Source organism: Pan troglodytes, chromosome 14 (genome assembly GCF_028858775.2).
Source record: "Pan troglodytes isolate AG18354 chromosome 14, NHGRI_mPanTro3-v2.0_pri, whole genome shotgun sequence".
NCBI lineage: Eukaryota > Metazoa > Chordata > Mammalia > Primates > Hominidae > Pan > Pan troglodytes.
Window position 1 is genome coordinate 63,694,835 of NC_072412.2, and position 20,712 is coordinate 63,715,546.

The window sequence follows — 20,712 nt, forward strand, 5'->3', positions numbered from 1 at the left end:
ATTTCTTGAGCTCAGCAGTTTGCGACCAGCCTGAGCAACACGGTGAAATCCTGTCTCTACAAAAAATACAAAAAATTAGCCAGGCATGGTGACACATACCTGTAGTTCCACATTCTTGGAAGGCTGAAGTGGGAGGATCACCCAAGCCCAGGAGGTCAAGACTGCAGTGAGCTGTGACCACACCACTGCACTCCAGCCTGGGCAATGGAGTGAGACCCTGTCTCAAAAAAAACTATATATCTATCATCTATATACATAGATATAGATGATAGATATAGATACAGATATAGATATAGATATGGATATAGATGGACCCAACCATGGAAAAATAATCTTGCCTAGTATGGTCAAAGCTGGCTATAATTGGATGGATTTACTTATATGATTTTATTTAAATTAATTTTAATAGTATAGTTGACCCTTTAATAACATAGTTTTAAACTGTATGAGTCCATATATATGAAGAAGTTTTCACAGTAAATATACTGGAAAATTTGTTTTGAGATTTGCCACAATTTGAAAAAACTCACAGATGAACCATGTAGCCTAAAACCATTGAAAATGTTAAGAAATTGATGTGTTATGAAGGCATAAATTATATGTATATTGTAGTCTATTTTTTATTTGCTACCATAAAACATATGCATCTATTATTAAAAGCTGAAATTAATCAAAATTTATTAACACAAACACAGACTGTACATGGTGCCAATTGCATTTGAGAAAAGAGTAAACAAATGTAATGATGCATTAAGTTATGACTGCATACAATTAACTGTAGTACATACTGTACTGGTGTAATAATTTTATAGCCACCTCCTGTAGCTAGTGCCATGAGCTCAAGTGTTGTATCCACTTAAAAAGACATGTGACATTAATTATCTCTGCACGAGCTGTTCAACTCTCCAGTATATTGAATATCACAGTATAAGTAATCTCTTCTAGTTCTTGTGTATTTTTCATGATGCTAAGTGCAATACTGAAAACCCTGAATAACACTATAGGACCTATATTATTTCTCAAGAGATTCTTGAAGTGCCATTAGTGATGCTGAAAGTGCCCCCAGGAAGCAGAGAAAAGTCATGACATTTCAAGAAAAGGTTGAATTACTCGATATGTACCATAGACTGAGGTCTGCAGTTGTGGTTGCCCACCATTTTAGATAAACAATTTATCCTACAAACTGATGACATACACATATGTTATTAATAAATACAGTATAGTAGTGTGCATGTATTCTCTTTTTATTAAGATTTCCTTAGTAACATTTTGTTTTCTCTAGCTTCCCTTATTGTAATAATAAAGTATGTCATATCTATAACATACAAACTAAGTATTAATTGACAGATTAGACTATCAATGAGGCTTTTGTTCAACAGTAGGCTACTAATTGTTAAAGTTATCCACAGATTTTCAACTGTGCATTGGCTCACTGCCTCTAAAATCCACATTTTGTTCAAGGGTCAACTGTATATTAATACAAAAGTAAAATTCGGTCTTTGTTAAAATTACAAATTTTTCATGGAGTATTGATCTGAGAATGTGAAGGGGTTTTTTTTTTCCTTTTAAGTAATTGGCCTAGAAAATAGAGCTTTTGTGTTTTATCAGGATAATTTCTGTGTTTGTTGTTGTCTTTCATTAGGTTTTAGATTACTTAGGAAAATTGAGTCATAACTGTGTAATCTTCTGTATTTAGCTTTAAGATATTTTATTGCCATTTAAAAATATTTTATTATAAATATTTATTTTCATTTAGTCATTTTAATTAAATAGATAACCAAGATAATATTTAAGCAAGTGTTTTAAACTTTTTCACATTTTGACAAACTTCTCAAAGTCAAATTTGAAATTAGTTCTTTTTGACCTCAGACTAACTTTGGGACAGTCCAGAGGGCTCCTGTAAGGTCTGAAAGGACCTATAAAAGAAAGATATTAAACTAATTAGGCTTATTTGATTTGTTAAATTACATGGGAAGCATTGTCAAATAAGAAAATATGTTTAACCTTCCTTGGGTTAAATTTGTATATGTGCTTTATTATTGTATATGCTATGTGTTTCACGTAACTATTGTTATTATGTAGAATTCTTAGAAATATGATATGCTTTCAGTCATAATTTGATTATTGTGATAAAATGTTGTATATCACAAAAATAACTAAATTTCCTTGTCAGTTGTTTTATTATACTAAATTCTCATCAGATTTGTAACCATGCCATTCAAGGCTTTGTCATCCATAGACAATTATTCTGTTACTTTAATTCTTCTCTAAAAGTGCTTGCTGTCAGATAAATTTCAAGACGGCTTCTTCTTCAAATAGATTCATGAAAGCACTCTGATAAGTACAAGTTTCTGACAACTTTAAGATCATGCCATTGATAAGGCATAAGTAAGAATTTTCGGAATTCTAATGTAACTGATGGGTTCCCAAAACTGCTACCCCAAGATCAAGCAAAACAGAAATAGATTAAATGTGGCTGAATGAACAAGTATGCATAATTTTTAATGGATTTTTGTTTGAAACATAGATGGTTCTTTAAGTGTTTTGTTTTCCTAATTAAAGGAAACCTTTTTTTTTCTTTTAAGCTATTTATAACTTATAGCAATTTGGTAAAGTATAGTTTGTGAGTAAACATTGAAACATTTACTTTTTCTCTTTACCTGATATTTTCATAATTCAAAAGCCTTTGTAAGTATTCTTATTTTTATGTCAATGTAGTTATTTGCACAAGTTTAATAAGAAGCCGTTCTCCTTGTAACAAGACAGAATTGGAAACACTGGTTATATTACCAAGGTTTTGACTGGAATGAAGTATTTTCAGGTATGACTAAACAGCTTTAAAAAACTAAGGTTGACTTTATGGGTGCAATTATGTCCCCCATGGAAAAACTTGCCTGAGGTTTCCCAGCTTCAGAGGTGAGTAAAGAATGTCACTTCCTCACAAGCCCAAGAAGCACAGGATATTTGGAGAACCTTGACAAGAAACAAATTCACCCAAATCTATAGGTGTTACAAATATAGACCAATGACAAGTCTTTGGTTTGACTTCCTGGCCTCAAGAGGTTTTATACAAGTCCAATCTGAGATTCCTTGTCAAAAGTTCCTGCAAAGCAAACTTAAAAGAGCCTATATAAACAGTCACTAGTCTTGCTGCACTTACATAAATAGTAGTTCAAGTTCATTGAGACTAAACTTATTTTACAAACAAATTAGTCTTAATTTGATTCTCTTTGGTAGAAATGGCAGTAACTGCAGACAGAAATATTATGTTTCAGAAGGAAATTAGAGTGCACCAAATATTAGATTCTAGCCCAGTTCACTTTTGTTTTGGGGGTTTTATAATCTACCTGCAATGTGGATTCTGAATTCTTCTAGTTTTTCTCCAATATCTGGCTATGACTCTCCAAACCAATATTTCCAGTTTTTCTATTGCCCTTCTGGCTTGGATTTACTGAAATTAAAATGCCTCTTTTCTGAAGTATGGCAAGCTGAAGCTGGATGATTTGATATGAACTTCAGATACATCACAGCAGCTTATGTATCGAAAATCTTTATGACATTTAAACGGCAAACCAGGAAAATCTGGGTGATCGCCACTGCCTTTCGTCACTCCAACTGAAGATACTTAAAGCCCAGATCCTAGAAATCTTGATGGGCTGCTCTCTGGACCCACAAACTGAGTTTATAGTTTGCTCCAATTATTATTTTTTCGTTCTTCTTTTATTTTCATAGAAACCAAACTCCCCTTATTAAAGGCCTGATGGTTCACACCATCCCAGTGTTATCTGTTACTACAAAGTTCCAACAGAAAATTCAACGGGTCCTTAATGAACAAAAAGTGACTGAACAAAAAAAAAATGGACTTATATTGTTCAAAGAAAAGAATAATGCAAATAACAAAACAAATATTATAGGGGAAATATGTATATTAACAAGGAGCTAAAGTGAAATAGGGAGTGTAGAGATGAGGCTGTTGAGGGGCTATAGATTAGAACTTATGGGGAGACAATGTACTTAGAACACTAAAATCAGGCAAGCAGCACAATGAGTCAATGGAGCCAGACGCCACCAATATGTCCACAGGTGAGAGCACCAATGATCATTTCACTGATTTGAGAGGCAAATTGATGCAAGCAAATTTGCATGCTTTTTTTGAAACATAAGCATCCAGTCTCTTTAGTGGGACCTCTGAAATTATTTTTGTATGACAATTCTGAGGGCAGCATCTGATACTAATTACTGCAACACGTATCAGACAAATGATGATAATTATATAGAATATTAAACATATAACCATTTCTTCAGTGAAACATGGTGGAAAGTTTTTGCCCAAGGGAAATCAGACTTTTCACTGCCAAGGCAGAGCTGTTTGCCAAGCTATTTGGAGAGAGCTTGTACAACAAAACATCTATCTGCCCTTTGACAGATTTAAGGCTTTGTGAACATTCTATTTACCTAATATATGAGAAAAATGTGTAAAGGAAAACCTGTGTAAATTGAATTGGATTTCAAACCAAGATGTAGTTGTCAATTATAATAAGACTGTGAGTGCTATATGACCTTAGCTTGCAGCAATGAGCAGCTCTTACAGTGACTCTAGAAGAAAGACGATAAAACAAATCATTATCTTTCACAAATATCAGATTATAATATTAGTGCAGATCAAGATCTCTGAATAGCATAGCGAAAATGTGCATTTTAATGAATATTGCTCTATGATAATCTTTGTAGGCGTGGATGTTGATTGACAACTAAATAACAAGCACATTATATTGTATATTGCCTTATTTTACCATAACTGCAAAAGATAGAAAATGTGGTATTAAATTTGTTCAAACACAGAAACAACAAAGGAATAAAACACATTATTCAGAAAGAAATTGATGGTAATTTGAAGTTCATTTTCTTTCTTTCTTTCTTTTTTAAAATCTCCCCTGAAGGAGGCCCTGCTAATCTTCTCAGATACAGAATAATTTGTCATCGGTTCCAATCCAAACATCAAATGAAGTACACCAAATTTAACCAGTCAGCAAGGCTACCAAGAAATGTAATGTAGTATTGGCAGAGCTGAGAGTGAGTTCTTAAATTGAGCAGAATGTAGGGAACTTCATTTGTTCCCATGGAAGAATTGAGATTTCAGGATAAAAAAAGTCTCTGGTTTGAATCATGGGGAACAGGCAGGTCAAAAAGCTTCTTTTTTAGAAGAAGGGTTTCAGTTAAATCTTAAATCTTCCCAAACAGAAGAAGGTTGATAAATTAATCTCAAATAATAATGTGTATTTTACCTAAAAGTTAAACATATAGCTTGTAGATTTTGATCCAACAGAGAATATATTATTTGTTGAGTTTTAGAAAGAATTCATCAGAAGCTAAATTGTATATATCCAGCAATAAAGTCAACATAAACGGCCTTTATTTAAAAATGATCTAAAATTAAGTTTGAGCATAAAAATAAAAATGTAAGAATTTGATTTTTCAGAATGATTCAACAGTTTACAGGCGAAAAGAGAAAAAATAAGAAAAAATAAGGTAGGTATGTGATCAAATTTTACAAGTAGTTTTGCTATTTTGAATGCTGGTTTTACAAAATATTTCTCCAACAGGATGATTGCTTAGATGAATTTATTATGGTATGTGGCCACATGCATAGAGAGTTTAAGGGAATGGTTAGATATTTTGTAATACAATATTTTCAGAATTATCATATTTGAATAAATTAATCACACTGCCAGAGCACAACCTGAATTGTGTGCAAATAAATAAATCTATTTTGCATAATTCTTTCAAATGAAGTACTTTTTTCCTTTGGGGAATTAATGACTCTGGATGAAAAATAGAGTTGATAACATCTATAAATGATACCAGAAAGATAAAACCATATTTATTTCCTACCTAATATCTGATTAAGTAAAAAACCCTTATTCTTGAAAATACAGTGTTATATTTTGGAGTTTAGTTATTAAAGCTTAATTTACATACCAGAAATTCAAACGTTTATTATGAAAACAAAAATATTATAATTTAACTATATGAATGAAAGTATTTTGACTTGATTTCATTTTTGTTGTTGTTTTTTGTTTTTGAGACAGTGTTTTGCTCTGTCTCCCAGGCTGGAGTGCAGTGACGCCATCTCCGCTCACCGCAACCTCTGCCTCCCGAGTTCAAGTGATTCTTGTGCCTCAGCCTCCAGAGTAGCTGGGACTACAGGATCCGGCCACCACGCCCAGCTTTTCTTTTTCTTTCTTTCTTTCTTTTTTTTTTTTTTTTTTCGTAGTTTTAGGAGAGACAGGGTTTCACTATGTTGGCCAGGCTGATCTTGAACTCCTGACCTTAAGTGATCTGCAAGCCTCAGCCTCCCAAAATGCTGGGATTTACAGGTATGAGTCCCCTCTCTGGGCCCAATGAAAGTATTTTTTAAAAAATAAATGAAATTTTCAGCGAAGTCTGTAAAGAATGATACTTTTAAACATCAGTTAAATAAAATCTATACTTCGAACAAAACTTTATTCAAAGGCGTTAAGTTTATATTTAAAATGGGTTTCCTCATCCAGGCACATTTTGTAGACTATAGGATGTGTTTGAATGTTTTAAAAGGCTTTGATTGCTAAATGCTGGCGTGAGGGAGTTTCCATCACAGGTGTTACACATCTGTCTCAGACAATAGCCTTTCTCTTTCTTATTTCAACTGTTTCTCGAATATTCTTTGATGCTGTATTGGTGATTTTAGCTTTGTTCTGAGAATTGTCAGTATGACTCCTAGTCATCTTTTCATTCACAGATCTGCTGTCAATTTTCTTGTTAGTATTGATGGAACCTAGTCTAATACCAATTCACCTGATGAGGCATGGACAATAATGTCACCATTAACTGCAAGAATCAAAACATTTAAATATGAGATAGGTCACTACTGTAGAGTTTACCATTACAGGAAAGCTTTGAACATTGAGAGTGGAACATTGTCATAGATTTTCTCTACTATGAAAATTAATTCAGAAAAGAATGTTTAAGATCATTCAGAATAGTCATATTACTCAGTACATTTTTTAAATGAGATTTTGTTTACCTCTCTTTTTCATTTCCATTTACTTTGTCATATGAGAAAAGAAGTAATTTATTTCTCTCAAAGAAATTTTATCTTTAAAATCTGGTACAACTCCATCCCTGCCCCCAGCAATCAGGCTTGATTAATAGGATGTTCTGCTAGAAAAGGCAAGACAGAGAAAATCAAACTGAATGTATTGATTTTTCCTAATTGTATACTATCTTCAAACTCTGGAACTACTTATGGTTTCTGAGTGGTCCATATCAAGCTAATTTATTATTTAATGGTAGAGAGATATGCATACTTCCAAACTGAATGAGAGTGCTGTTTTTATTCACTATTCAAAATAGTTTTGATTCATATTATTTTAAAATTTTGCAATTTATAAAATACTTTCCTATATCATTTCACTTGGTTAATACTACAATCAACCACCTTTCACCTCACTGTTGCTTCAGATAATGTGCCAAGGGAAAAAAAATAAGACAAAATGATGAATCTGTATTAGGTGTAATATGAGAAAAAACTTAGGGCAAAATTATTTTTTTCCTCCTAGCTGTCTTTTGTTGTTTTTTAAATGTGTTTGGTTTTGCACTTTGATTTTGCTTTGGGAAATTACTTGGAACAAGAATGAGCATTAAGAAACAGCATTCATAGTATTTTCTGCCGTCTGTCTCTTGACCTGAACTTAGGTGAGAAGAGGAGAGAGTAAAGGAGTCAAAGTGAACTATGTTAAATAATATGAGAAATATTTGGAGTTTGCTGCAGAAATCAATCCAGACTTCAGCATGTATTTGACTAAAGTACTCATGTGCTAATCTCTCAGGAAGTTAGAGCAAAGTGGTTGGCTGGATGGTCAGTTGAAAGCAAAGAATCTCACTTCTGGCAAAGCCCTGAGGATGTGAATCTAGCATAAGGTAAATCTATAATATCTTTATCGTTGACAGCACAGATTCCCAAATCTGGATATTATTATCATATTCAGTTTAGGGATAAAAAATAGTACAGTTGTAATAACATAAGTTAAAGAATATCTAGGGCTTTAACACAAAGTTTTTGTACTATACAGTGAGTTCTAGGAAGAGTGAAGCACATTTTGATGATACACAAACACACACACAAACACAAACATATACATACACAGTCAGAAGACAAGTACTGTATAATTTTTAAAAATATGTATGTTTTTCAGGTATTAATAGATCACATATCCATGTGTCTGACTGAGTAGTAAATATTTCAATGTCACATTTAATTAGGTGAGGGGAAAGGAATGTAGCAGGGGTTTCAATAGACATGATTATATTTTCAGTGGATTAACAGTGATGGCTTAAAAATTATAAATAATATGTATAACTTTCAAAACAATACATTATTATCTCAGAGTAGCATATTAAACTTTAGTCAGCTAATTGCCATACAATGTGCATTTAAATGGTAATTTTGCAACGATATTATTATCTAAGGTAATATTTATTTTTGAAGGTAAAGTGTTTCTTCACTCCTCATTCCCTTATGTCTTTCTCATAAATGTTAAAAAATGATATATATTGCACTCAATTACCTCATTGCCTTCTAAACTGAACCCAAACCACATTTACTTTACCTATGTAGTTTTAAATTTTTATAATTTACTATAGATTGGGGAAATTTTATGTCAGTCAACCATGAGAATATTTAAGAATAAGAACATTCCCATTACCTATTTACATTATTTTTAAAAAAGGAATCTAAGAATCTCACACTTTGAAATGGCATTTCACATTTGTGCCTCAAAATATTCCACTCACTCAGAACTTAAATAAATACAAATCACTTTATTAGGAAAGAAAATACTTTGTTGTCCAAGGGGAAATCTAATCTTTAAGTGCAGAAGCTAATGAAAATGTAATTTTTCACTCTTACAAAAGGTCTGTACAAATTACATAAAATGCCTTTATACTATATACTCTTGTATATCTTTATATCATAATGTATGTCCATTGGACTATATAGGATAATCTACAAAGTGTAAATATATTTTCTGTACATAAACATAAACACAGAGACACACTCACTGTTAAAAATCTAAATGATCTATTTTATGAACCTCCAGCCTATAATTCTTTTCTTTTCTGTTTTCTAATTTATTATTTTTCTTTAAATGTTAGTGCATACCAGTGGTATTGTCATTCTCAGTCTCATTTCACTCTATCTTATCTTCCCGAGGCATCTCTGTTACTTAGAACTACCAAGCTCTCTTCCAGGACTACTGTATCAGAATCTTTGGGTGAGATGTTCTTGAATTCTGCATGTTTAATAAGCACTGTAGGTGATTCTCATTCAGACCTCCTAGGAAGATACCTATAAAATTTCTGTTGTAGATGCTGATGACACTATGTCCCAAACTCCATTCTCAATGTATCTTAAAAAATGTGGACTCACACATAGCAGTGCTGACTGCAGTCCTTCAGGATTATCTCAGAGATACCACAAATCCTTAACAAGTACACATCATATCATTCCCTGCGTTAGGTTCGTTTTGTGGATTTTCTAAAGTAGGCGTCAATAAGAACACCTCTACTCTCCCCAGACTAGAAAACTAAAATTCATCCACGGTTTAGCACTCTTCTCTCACATTTTAACAATTTATCATTGGTATGAAATGCTAAATACTTCCTGAATCAGTTTCCTCATACTATCTCGACCGCCACAGTCCCATTCAAGATGACTGTATTTCAACTGCTTTTACCCTGCATTCCCATCTACCGTCAGTTTTATTCCTTTCATATCCACCTTGTCAATAACTACCAAAGTACTCACCTTAAATCCAAAATAACATTATATTTTTATATATATATATAAATGTATATATATATATAAATATATATATATAACATATATATATAAAGAAAAAAAATTCTTTATTTTCCTTCTGTCTTTCCATTATATATTTGTATAATAAAATCCCTCATGATCTACCTCCACTGTTCTACATTGTCATTACATGCCATTCATCTCATTCTCCTGCTAGACAATATTGGTCTTAATTCTTTGCAAATAGCATGAAGGTAAAATTTGAAATTATTCATTTTTCCATGTTTTTGCTTAGGCTAGCTTGAAATGTCCCCATCTGTCAGCATTGCTTCTCCTTTGACCTCTGTAATTCTTATTCAGGCTTTCAAATTGTGTTCTAATGACAATGTCTTCAGTAAACTTTGAGCTCTTCCCCTAGGATTTTAAGTACTCGTGTTCTTTGTACTTTCAACATGCTGTTATCTCTATGTCTTTACATGTACTTAGTTTTATATGCTTCATCTGTCTGTGCCACTGTCTATCCTGGTGTGTTCATGTTCTATGACTTTACTTATCTATTTTTCTTGAATACCAGCAGAGCATCTCCATATAAGAGATTCTCAATAAATAATGGAAGAATGAATGAATGAAAAGTGTTTGTGGGTTTAAACACTATGAGAAATAATATCGTTACTTGTTGATAAATTTTTGTTTAGAAGCTTGCTATGGAAATTTTAGTTTGTATTACCAAAAGGAGAAGAGTAATCAGAAACTGAGCCATGTGTAGTTTGTTTTTTTTTTTTCTGACAGAAAGCTAGTTACATCCATTTCTCCTGGAAATGATATTCTCTCTCTTAGTTTAGGTATATTTAGAGTATTCTGGTTTATTATAACCTGTATTTTCTTTCCTCTTTCTGTTGTAAGTCTTTTACATTTTCATAAAAGGGCAAATCTTCAGCATCTTCAGCATTAAATATTTATTTTATAGGACTTCCTACAATCACAAATAAATGTGTTTTTACATCTTATAAAATGAGTTGATTATTTAAAATTCTTTATATTGTTTATGCTCATAATCTGACAAAATGCTATTGAAACTGAATAACTGTGATTTTAAAAGGAACATATCTCTTTTTTACTTTAAGTGATCTTTTTTTATTTATTATTATTATATACTTTAAGTTTTAGGGTACATGTGCACAATGTGCAGGTTAGTTACATATGTATACATGTGACATGCTGGTGCGCTGCACCCACTAACTCGTCATCCAGCATTAGGTATATCTCCAAATGCCATCCCTCCCCCCTTCCCCCACCCCACAACAGTCCCCAGAGTGTGATGTTCCCCTTCCTGTGTCCATGTGTTCTCATTGTTCAATTCCCACCTATGAGTGAGAATATGCGGTGTTTGGTTTTTTGTTCTTGTGATAGTTTACTGAGAATGATGATTTCCAATTTCATCCATGTCCCTACAAAGGACATGAACTCATCATTTTTATGGCTGCATAGTATTCCATGGTGTATATGTGCCACATTTTCTTAATCCAGTCTATCATTGTTGGACATTTGGGTTGGTTCTAAGTCTTTGCTATTGTGAATAGTGCCACAATAAACATACATTTGCATGTATCTTTATAGCAGCATGATTTATAATCCTTTGGGTATGTACCCAGTAATGGGATGGCTGGGTCAAATGGTATTTCTAGTTCTAGATCCCTGAGGAATCACCACACTGACTTCCACAATGTTTGAACTAGTTTACAGTCCCACCAACAGTGTAAAAGTGTTCCTATTTCTCCACATCCTCGCCAGCACCTGTTGTTTCCTGACTTTTTAATGATTGCCATTCTAACTGGTGTGAGATGATATCTCATTGTGGTTTTGATTTGCATTTCTCTGATGGCCAGTGATGGTGAGCATTTTTTCATGTGTCTTTTGGCTGCATAAATGTCTTCTTTTGAGAAGTGTCTGTTCATGTCCTTCACCCACTTTTTGATCTTCTTTAAGGAAAATGTAATGTCCTTGGAAAATTATTAGCAAGAAATCTATCATGCAATCACTACATTGTTTTAATTCACTTTGTTCTCTAAAATATTGTTGTAGTTTTGAGATCTTCTAAAACTAATAAGTTTTAAATTATTGGCATTATGTGGATCCATTTTTAAAATTAAAATAACCTAATTCTAGTATCTGTGATATCTAAAATGGACTAAGATTTTTAGAACAGCCATCAAGAAATGATGATTTTCATACGTGTGCATGTGTCTTTATAGCAGCAAGATTTATATTCCTTTGGGTATATACCCAGTAATGGGATGGCTGGGTCAAATGGTATTTCTAGTTCTAGATCCCTGAGGAATCGCCACACTGACTTCCACAATGGTTGAACTAATTTACAGTCCCACCAACAGTGTAAAAGTGTTCCTATTTCTCCACATCCTCGCCAGCACCTGTTGTTTCCTGACATTTTAATGATTGCCATTCTAACTGGTGTGAGATGGTATCTCATTGTGGTTTTGATTTGCATTTCTCTGATGGCCAGTGATGATGAGCTGGAACCAAGCCAAATGTCCAACAATGATAGACTGGATTAAGAAAATGTGGCACATATACACCATGGAATACTATGCAGCCATAAAAAATGATGAGTTCATGTCCTTTGTAGGGACGTGGATGAAATTGGAAATCATCATTCTCAGTAAACTATCACAAGAACAAAAAACCAAACACCGCATATTCTCATTCATAGGTGGGAATTGAACAATGAGATCACATGGACACAGGAAGGGGGATATCACACTCTGGGGACCGTGGTGGGGTTGGGGGAGGGGGGAGGGATAGCATTGGGAGATATACCTAGTGCTAGATGACGAGTTAGTGGGTGCAGTGCACCAGCATGGCACATGTATACATATGTAACTAACCTGCACAATGTGCACATGTACCCTAAAACTTAAAGTATAATAAAAAAAAAGAAATGATGATTTTCAGTTTATCTTTAAGTGCTCTCTCTCAAATATCTCATATAGTTAATACTGAATTTGGTGGCAGTTTGAGTTCAAGACTTTGTTCTCCCACATGCTGGCTTTGTGAACTTAAACAAGTGAGGGCATCTTGTAAAATAAGATCCACATCCATTAAAAAGGGCTGAAAAACACTGTTCTTGTTATCTTGCAGGCTTATTTTTAAAACCAAATGAATGATGTTTTTAAAAACACTTGGTAAATAATGAAGTATTAACTGGTGCAGTATATACTTTTTGTTATAACTTTTTATTTTAAAGGGCACACATTTTTATTGTAAATGAAATCTTGGTTAGCAAGCATATATAAAATCTGAGATTTAAAAAATCGACTCCAAGTAATTAAATTTCAACAAGGATCTTTAGAAAACAGAGACGGTGTGCTTCCAGCACAATAAACTCGGTGACAAGTAAAACTGCAAGTTATTGTATAAAATTACAGACTATCTGCTTCTGCAGTAATCCTCTTTATGGCTTCAAAGAAAAATGATAATATCAAGGTCTTGGGTGGCTCTAGGACATTGATTGCCAAACCAAACCATTCTTCCAAATATTAGTAAACTAAGGACAACAGGCTGCTGCAAGCTGTTTTTCAGCCAAAAGGATTAGATTTGTCTCTTCAATGGGTCTGACATGTGATATGGATTTCCAATGGGTTAAGATTTTCCCAGTCACAGGGTGACTTTCTCCGAGTTGCTGCTTTCTGAGGGTGGAGAATGGCCCCTATTGGGGAAATAAAATTTAATATTTTGCATAGGAATGCCTTTCTCAGTAAGAAATTCTCTGTTGAGCTCACTCTCTGACAATGACAGTCTCTCAGAGATTAAACTGTAAGCTTAATACATGAGAACATTTGGGATATAATAAATAGGAACATTTCCATTTCTTCTGTACAGAACTGATGCTCCAAGATTCTTGTAATAACAATGATAACATTTCAACAGTGGTTGCTATGTGCCAAGCCCTGGTCTAAGCTCATTACATATATTAATGCTTCTAATTCTCACAGCAACCATATGAAGTAACTATTATTATCATTCTAATTACAGTAGAAGAGACTGAGACATAGAAACGTTAATTAATTTGTCCAAGTTCTCACAGCCAGCAAGTGACTGAGCAGGGATTCAAACCCAAGCAGGCTGTCTAATTCTGGAAACTGAGCCCAGAACTATCTTACACTCCCATACGGGGCCAGATATGATTTAAACAAAAAGAAAGAGGAAATGGTACCAGTTAAAAGCTGCACTTTCATATGTGTTTTTTTTTCCACTTTAAGTTTTTTTTAACTAAGAGGAAGAAGAATCATATTAAATGCTCCCTACCCACATATAGTTGTGCTTTTTGGGGTACATGTAATCTAGAAAACCTTGGTGGGAAATACTTCTACATTCCCATGCTTTGCATATATGAGGAGACCATCCTCAATTCTTCCAGTAGAGGCCAGAGATGGGCATGTACACAGTCATGCTCCAAAGTCTCTTCCTTTTATAATTAGAGGGAAAGGATATAAGATTATTTCCTATTTCCTTCTCTATCTTTCAGACCCTGTGCAAAGAAAACAAGAGAAAATATTTATAATGAAGTAAAACTGATAAAACATGTTCAATTCAGTTTCAAAAGTGAATTTCAACTTGTTTCTCTAAAGATATCACCATTATTTGTATAAATAACACAAAGTGTATTTGCTATTTAGCCTTGTGTGAGAATTTCCATATCACTGAGGTTTAGGGAATACCACTTAGGGGAAAAAAGCAATTTTAAGGTTATCATATAAGTAATAAAGACATTTATCTGACAAGATATGCTCAAGAGACCCAAGATACAGCTGTAGAATTCCTTTTGGCTCTCTCACCCATAATTACACGGAGCTTGGCATAATTAGCACACTTCATGAGATTTAAGTAACATTTGTTGCTTCTCTATCAGAATGCAAATTTGAGAATGATATGGATCTGCACAGGAGACGGGAACAACTGTTCTCAAGGTAATAACTTGTGCACTACTTCCCAGTGCAGAAAGAGGTGACAGATACAGCATTACTCAGGTTTTATTAGGGATGTAACATATGTTTTATTGAAGCTACAAATGCTAAAACCAGATATGTCATAAAATTAACTAAATGGTTTATTGTCTTTTGGAATTCTTAGTCTCCGTTTTCTTAAAAACTATATGAAATAAGAGGATCTGCTATGGTTTGATGACTGTATATGTGTGTATATATGGGAATATAATCATCTAACCAATAAAATTTTTCACTAGGTCAGCAGCTTCTGTTTAGACAGGAAGAAATTATCTCAACAACAGGAAGTAATTACTGCTGGGAGTGTGTGTCTCTGTGTGTGTGTGGGTGCACGTGCATGTGTGTGTACACATTAAATGGCGATACTACAGTCAAGCTTTCTTACCATGGGACTCATTGTCTTCAATAATAGTTGGAAGCATTGGATATAAGAATCAATTATAGAACTGGTTTATTCCCTTGTTCTATATTCATGTAAAATGAAAGCAACATAACCCAAATATCTTATTATATAGAGATAGGATAGCCTGATTTATTTAGTTTCTTTTCCTAATTCTGAAATTTGTGTGAAAAAATCAGAAAAATTATGCAAATAATTCACTTCATGATAAATCTTTTGAAAGGATACTCTGATATAGGAACAAAATTTACTCTACATACTGTTTTTACTTACAAAAATTGAAAGCAAAATAATAAATACACAAATACATTTCTTATATCTGTACAATGCATTTCTGCATTTGTATACATGTAATATGTATAAATAAGGAGGAAATGCTGGATATATTATCTAGTGCTTCAAGTTTTGTTATTTTTTAAATTAATTTCTTTAGGCTCATTGTCCACGGTAATTCTACTGACCAGGTTTGCTCACATCTATTGCTCCATCATCTATGACAAGAATAAATAATCATATAAAACCAGAAACATGCTACAAATCAAGTTTGCCTTCATGAGCTTGGTTTTGGCAGAACTCTGATCCAAGAGAATGTTCCTACGCTTTTATATGCATAAAACTGTATTGAAGGCTCATTTATCCCATATGTCTCTTATTTTTATTTAACCACAGACAAATTATTTTAAGCTTTCAAGATCATTTTAGGGTACTACAGCAGTAGTTCTTTATATCAATAGTACATTTCAAAAATAAATTATGAGAAATGTAGTGGCTAAGCTAGTATGAACGGCATACTGAATAAAATCAAAGTCTCATTATCATACCACATGAAAAGAAGCTAAGAGCCCCTAAGAAGAAATGGTGCTTTTGAATTCCAAACTTTACTCTATAGACCATATATCAAAGCATACTGAAAAGGAGAAATCTACTAGAAATAATAAGAAATGAAGTCTATGTAGAAGTCAAGCTTTCTTGCAAGTCGTCAAAGGGAAGTACACCACTACTGAAGTAACTGAAGTAGGGGGAAAAGTGAACAGAACACATGCGGTTCTACTGGAAGTGCAGAACTTACGAAGAGATAAGAAGTTAGAAGTAGTATGTAAATGGATGCACTGCTTCCTTCATCAAGAATATCTTGTTAAGTAAAGTGAAAGAAAGGTCTAATAAACTAAACAATGAGCTGAGTGACTGTGTTGCTTTACATTTTACCATAAGTTCTTTAACAGGTCATAGACTGGTAACAAAATTTGGGATGAGTAACCAGTCCAACACCATACTTTGAGTAGCCTTGCAAATATATTTCAAGTTTTAAATGATTAAACTGTAACACTAAAACAAATATTTCTTGCAGTTATAGAGTGGAATTAAGGTGGAAAATAAAATATACAAATTTAAGGGTATAAGTAAATAAAATTTTAAATAATAAATGATAATTTCAATTAATATTTATTTTCTTTGGAGATAAATAGCCATCTCATCTAATCTTGAAGCAGAATTGTTTCAAATTAATTTATCACAGGTATCCACTAAAAACAAAAGCTGAACTCAGGTAAAGTATTTCTAATGTAATATGAAATGTATCTCTTCTATCATTTTTAAGCCAACATTTGCTTTATGTGCATATTTTAGCTATTAGTGCTAGGTCATTCCATATGAAACAACACAGTATCAAGCACTTAGTGACAATTCTGAGGAAATGTATTTTGTTACAGATATCTTAAATGGCATCTAAATTTTGAATGTGTGTAATTGTTATAACCTCTTGAGAATCATTCTTGAAACATTATTGAAATCATTCTTGAAACACTTACCAGCTGCATTCTCATTTACACAATTTTGTGTAAATGAGATACTGGTTCTCAGATATTTTTCTCCCAGTTATTACCAATATTGTTCAGATATCTGAGGTTTTTTTCTGTGATACAAAGCCAAGTTCTTCTCTACAAACTTCACGTGAAAAATCAGAGGAAGAAAATTGTCTTCATTCTTATTTGTATACCAGTCTACAAAGAACCTCTGGATTTATCTAATGATATATAAGCTATTTCCAGACAATAGAGCTTTAATATTTAACAGGCTTTTAACTCCATATTTATGTATCACTTAAGTATCAAAAAGACAATGTTTTATTCAATATATGTAATCTTTACAATTTCATTTAAAAAGATTGATCCATCTCCAGATTAATACATGTTAGATCTTGGCTCAGGTTTTTTGTTTGTTTGTGTGTTTGTTTGTTTTTGTTTTTGTTTTTTGACAGTCTCACTCCGTTGCCAGGCTGGAGTGCAGTGGCGTGATCTGGGCTCACTGCAACCTCCACCTCTCACGTTCAAGTGATTCTCCTGCCTCAGCCTCCTGAGTAGCTAGGACTACAGGCGTAAGCCACCATGCCTAGCTAATTTTTGTATTTTTAGTAGAGACGGAGTTTCACCATGTTAGCCAGGATGATCTTGATCTCTTGACCTCATGATCCGCCTGCCTCAGACTCCCAAAGTGCTGGGATTACAGGCATGAGCCACCATGCCTGGCCAGCTTAGGTCTTAAAGTTGACCTTAAACCATAACAAAAATTGCAGTTGCAGATGAATACTTAAGAATTACATCCAGATGGTCTGAAAAGTCTAGAATAGTGCATGTGTGACAGTTGGCCCTTCAAGTTTCAGTGTGGATTTCTGTGATCATATAATTCTCATCTAGTCGGCCTGATAATGCTCTTGAAAAGGTTCTACCTTGCAAATTAAATTTATGGAAATTACATTGCCATTTTTCAAGATAGATTAAATGTTTGATGTTTAAAATATCAAGTAAATGGTCTTGGAAAAGAAACTCATTGCAATGGCATGTCAGATTGATTCTAATCTACATATTTACCAGGGTTTAGTCATGTCTAGATACATATGGGGATTAGTGCCATGTCTTCCTGCCCAATCTTCAGCCTCATTATTTTTACATAAAGGAATAAAGGATCTCTTGGGCTATGTCACCTAAAGTAGACTGTAGATGCACAAGTGTAGTTGAAAAATCATGTCTAAAGAAACACACTTTTAGAAAGGTGTCAGTGCATCACAGGGCCTGTTAGATCTTCCTGTGTTAATCCCCTGAAGTCATGAATTAATCTTAAATCAGGAAGCCTGTAAACAACAAAAGTAAGGGGAAAAAATGGTTTTTACACATTGCAGTGTGCATTTTATGCAATTTTGAAAAAACAAAGTAGTGTCAGAATTTCTGACAATTTCTGAAGCAAAAAGGTTAGAACTTTCACCTTTGGCATCTCCAGAAGACAACACCCCAGGTAGCTATTAGCGCCTTTCTCATTGTCCAGCACTGTTAATAAAGATATTAGTAGTCACTGTCAAGACTAATGATGATTTCAGTGGGCGCCAACTGGTCACTCTTTACTTCTGACATTGTCATTAATAGGTAGCAGAAAGAGTAGGGAATGGAAATATTTAGGGGGTTTCCAAAATTAGATAAGATATAGTAAGAGAAAGACATATTCCCGATTTCTGCTGTGACTTATTTAGCCTTACCATTCTCGAACTCCCACTTATTCCCCTTCCAGAGTCTGTGGCTGGGTAAATAAGTGCTACATCATTACAACAATGGTAGAAACAGCAGATGAAATCAAAGTTTAATACTTTATTGCTTCAGTTTGATTCAACCTATATTTTTATTGACTCAAATTTAATGAAATTTTAATAATGTTATTATTCTAGGCTGGGCACAGTGGTTCACACTTGTAACCAAGTTGTTTAAGGGACCAAGATGGGAGGATTACTGGAGACCAGGAGTTTGAGACCAGCCTGGACAACATAGCAAGACCCCATCTCTACCAAATAAATGAATAAATAAATAACCAGACATTGCAGTATACACCTGTAGTCTCAGCTACTTAAGAGGCTGAGGTGGGAGGTTCACTTGAGCCCAGTAGTATGAGGTTATAGTGAGCTATAATCCCTCTACTGAACACCAAACTGGGCAACAGAGTGAGACCATGTCTCAAAACTATATATATTATTACTCTAAAACAAAAATAATACAGATTTTATGATTTTGATTTTATATTATCTCAATGAAAATAATTATAAATATCATCCATGTTTAGAGTCTATTATTATGTAAATTTGGACGGTGACTTTCCATACTGGGGCATTATCTTTGAGTATCTTTAAGACATACATGTTGAATCACAGCCAGTATCAGAAAGTCCAAGACAGGGATAAACATGAAAAAAATAAGTTTTGCTGTATCTCATGAACAATGTCCAAATAATTAATATGCATAAGTAAATATAACCTGTAATATAAAAATAAAAATTAAATTTAAAATTTTGACTAAAAAATGCTGATTCAATAGCAAGTCATTTAATACTTGGTAGGTAGACTTTCAATAATCTTTCTATAATGATATCGTATTAATAGAAAATACATAGGTATTCTAGTCAGAAATAAGCATAATTCACATGTTTGGCATTAATTTATTTTAATTAAGAATTTTTTCTGTTTTCCCTGTAAACTCAAATGACAGTTCTCTGATATATCATGTTATAGCAACAGGAATATTCTTCCATATGTGGAGGTGAAAAAATTTATGTAATTCTCCTTCCCAATAGGCTTTTAATTTCTAACATTCCTACCAACCCTCCCATTAGAATTACTCTCCCTCAGAACTCAGTAATTATTGACCAACTAGTTTTTAATTATAAGGAACATGTCTTTGAATTCTACTAAGCACACTATTTATTCAGTAATCCTTAATCATAATTTCAGGACTCAGGGCATTAAAATTAATTTACTCTTTAGAGATGAGAACAGATTGCCCATCAGAAGAGGAAAAGTTTAAATGTACTTTTTATAAGAAGCTTAAAGGGCTCACAAGGCATTGATAAAGCCTTAGGGCGATAAAAAATAGTCATCTGATAAATTAAGTGTATTTTACTCTAATACAATGTATATTCTTCTAATTACTTTTTATTATATAAATTTAGAATTTTTTGAGTTTCTAGGGTATCCAGAATGATTGATGAATTATCTCTGCTGATTATGCAATCTTATGGAGATGAAAAAACAAATACTCCTCTTTGTTTTGATAGTTTAATCTTTTACCTAAGCAGCTATATTTCACCCACTTAGGTGTATTTAATTTTGAAACCCATAATCAAAAATCAAATTTTATTACTCTTTAATCTTTCTTTTTGATTCATTATTCCCTCTGGTATCTCAAAATATTTTGATAATGAAAATTCCCAACACACAATTATGAGATAAGGGCTCACCAAAAACATAATCATGAAATATACTTATCTACTCCTTGATAACATGATAGTGATTTACATTCAATCCAAAACATGTTAATAAGTGGCATATTTCATTCTGTCTATTCATGTACAATATGCTATTATTATAATCCTTTAGTTATTTTCACCTTTTTTGTTATGTATATCATATTTTCCCACTA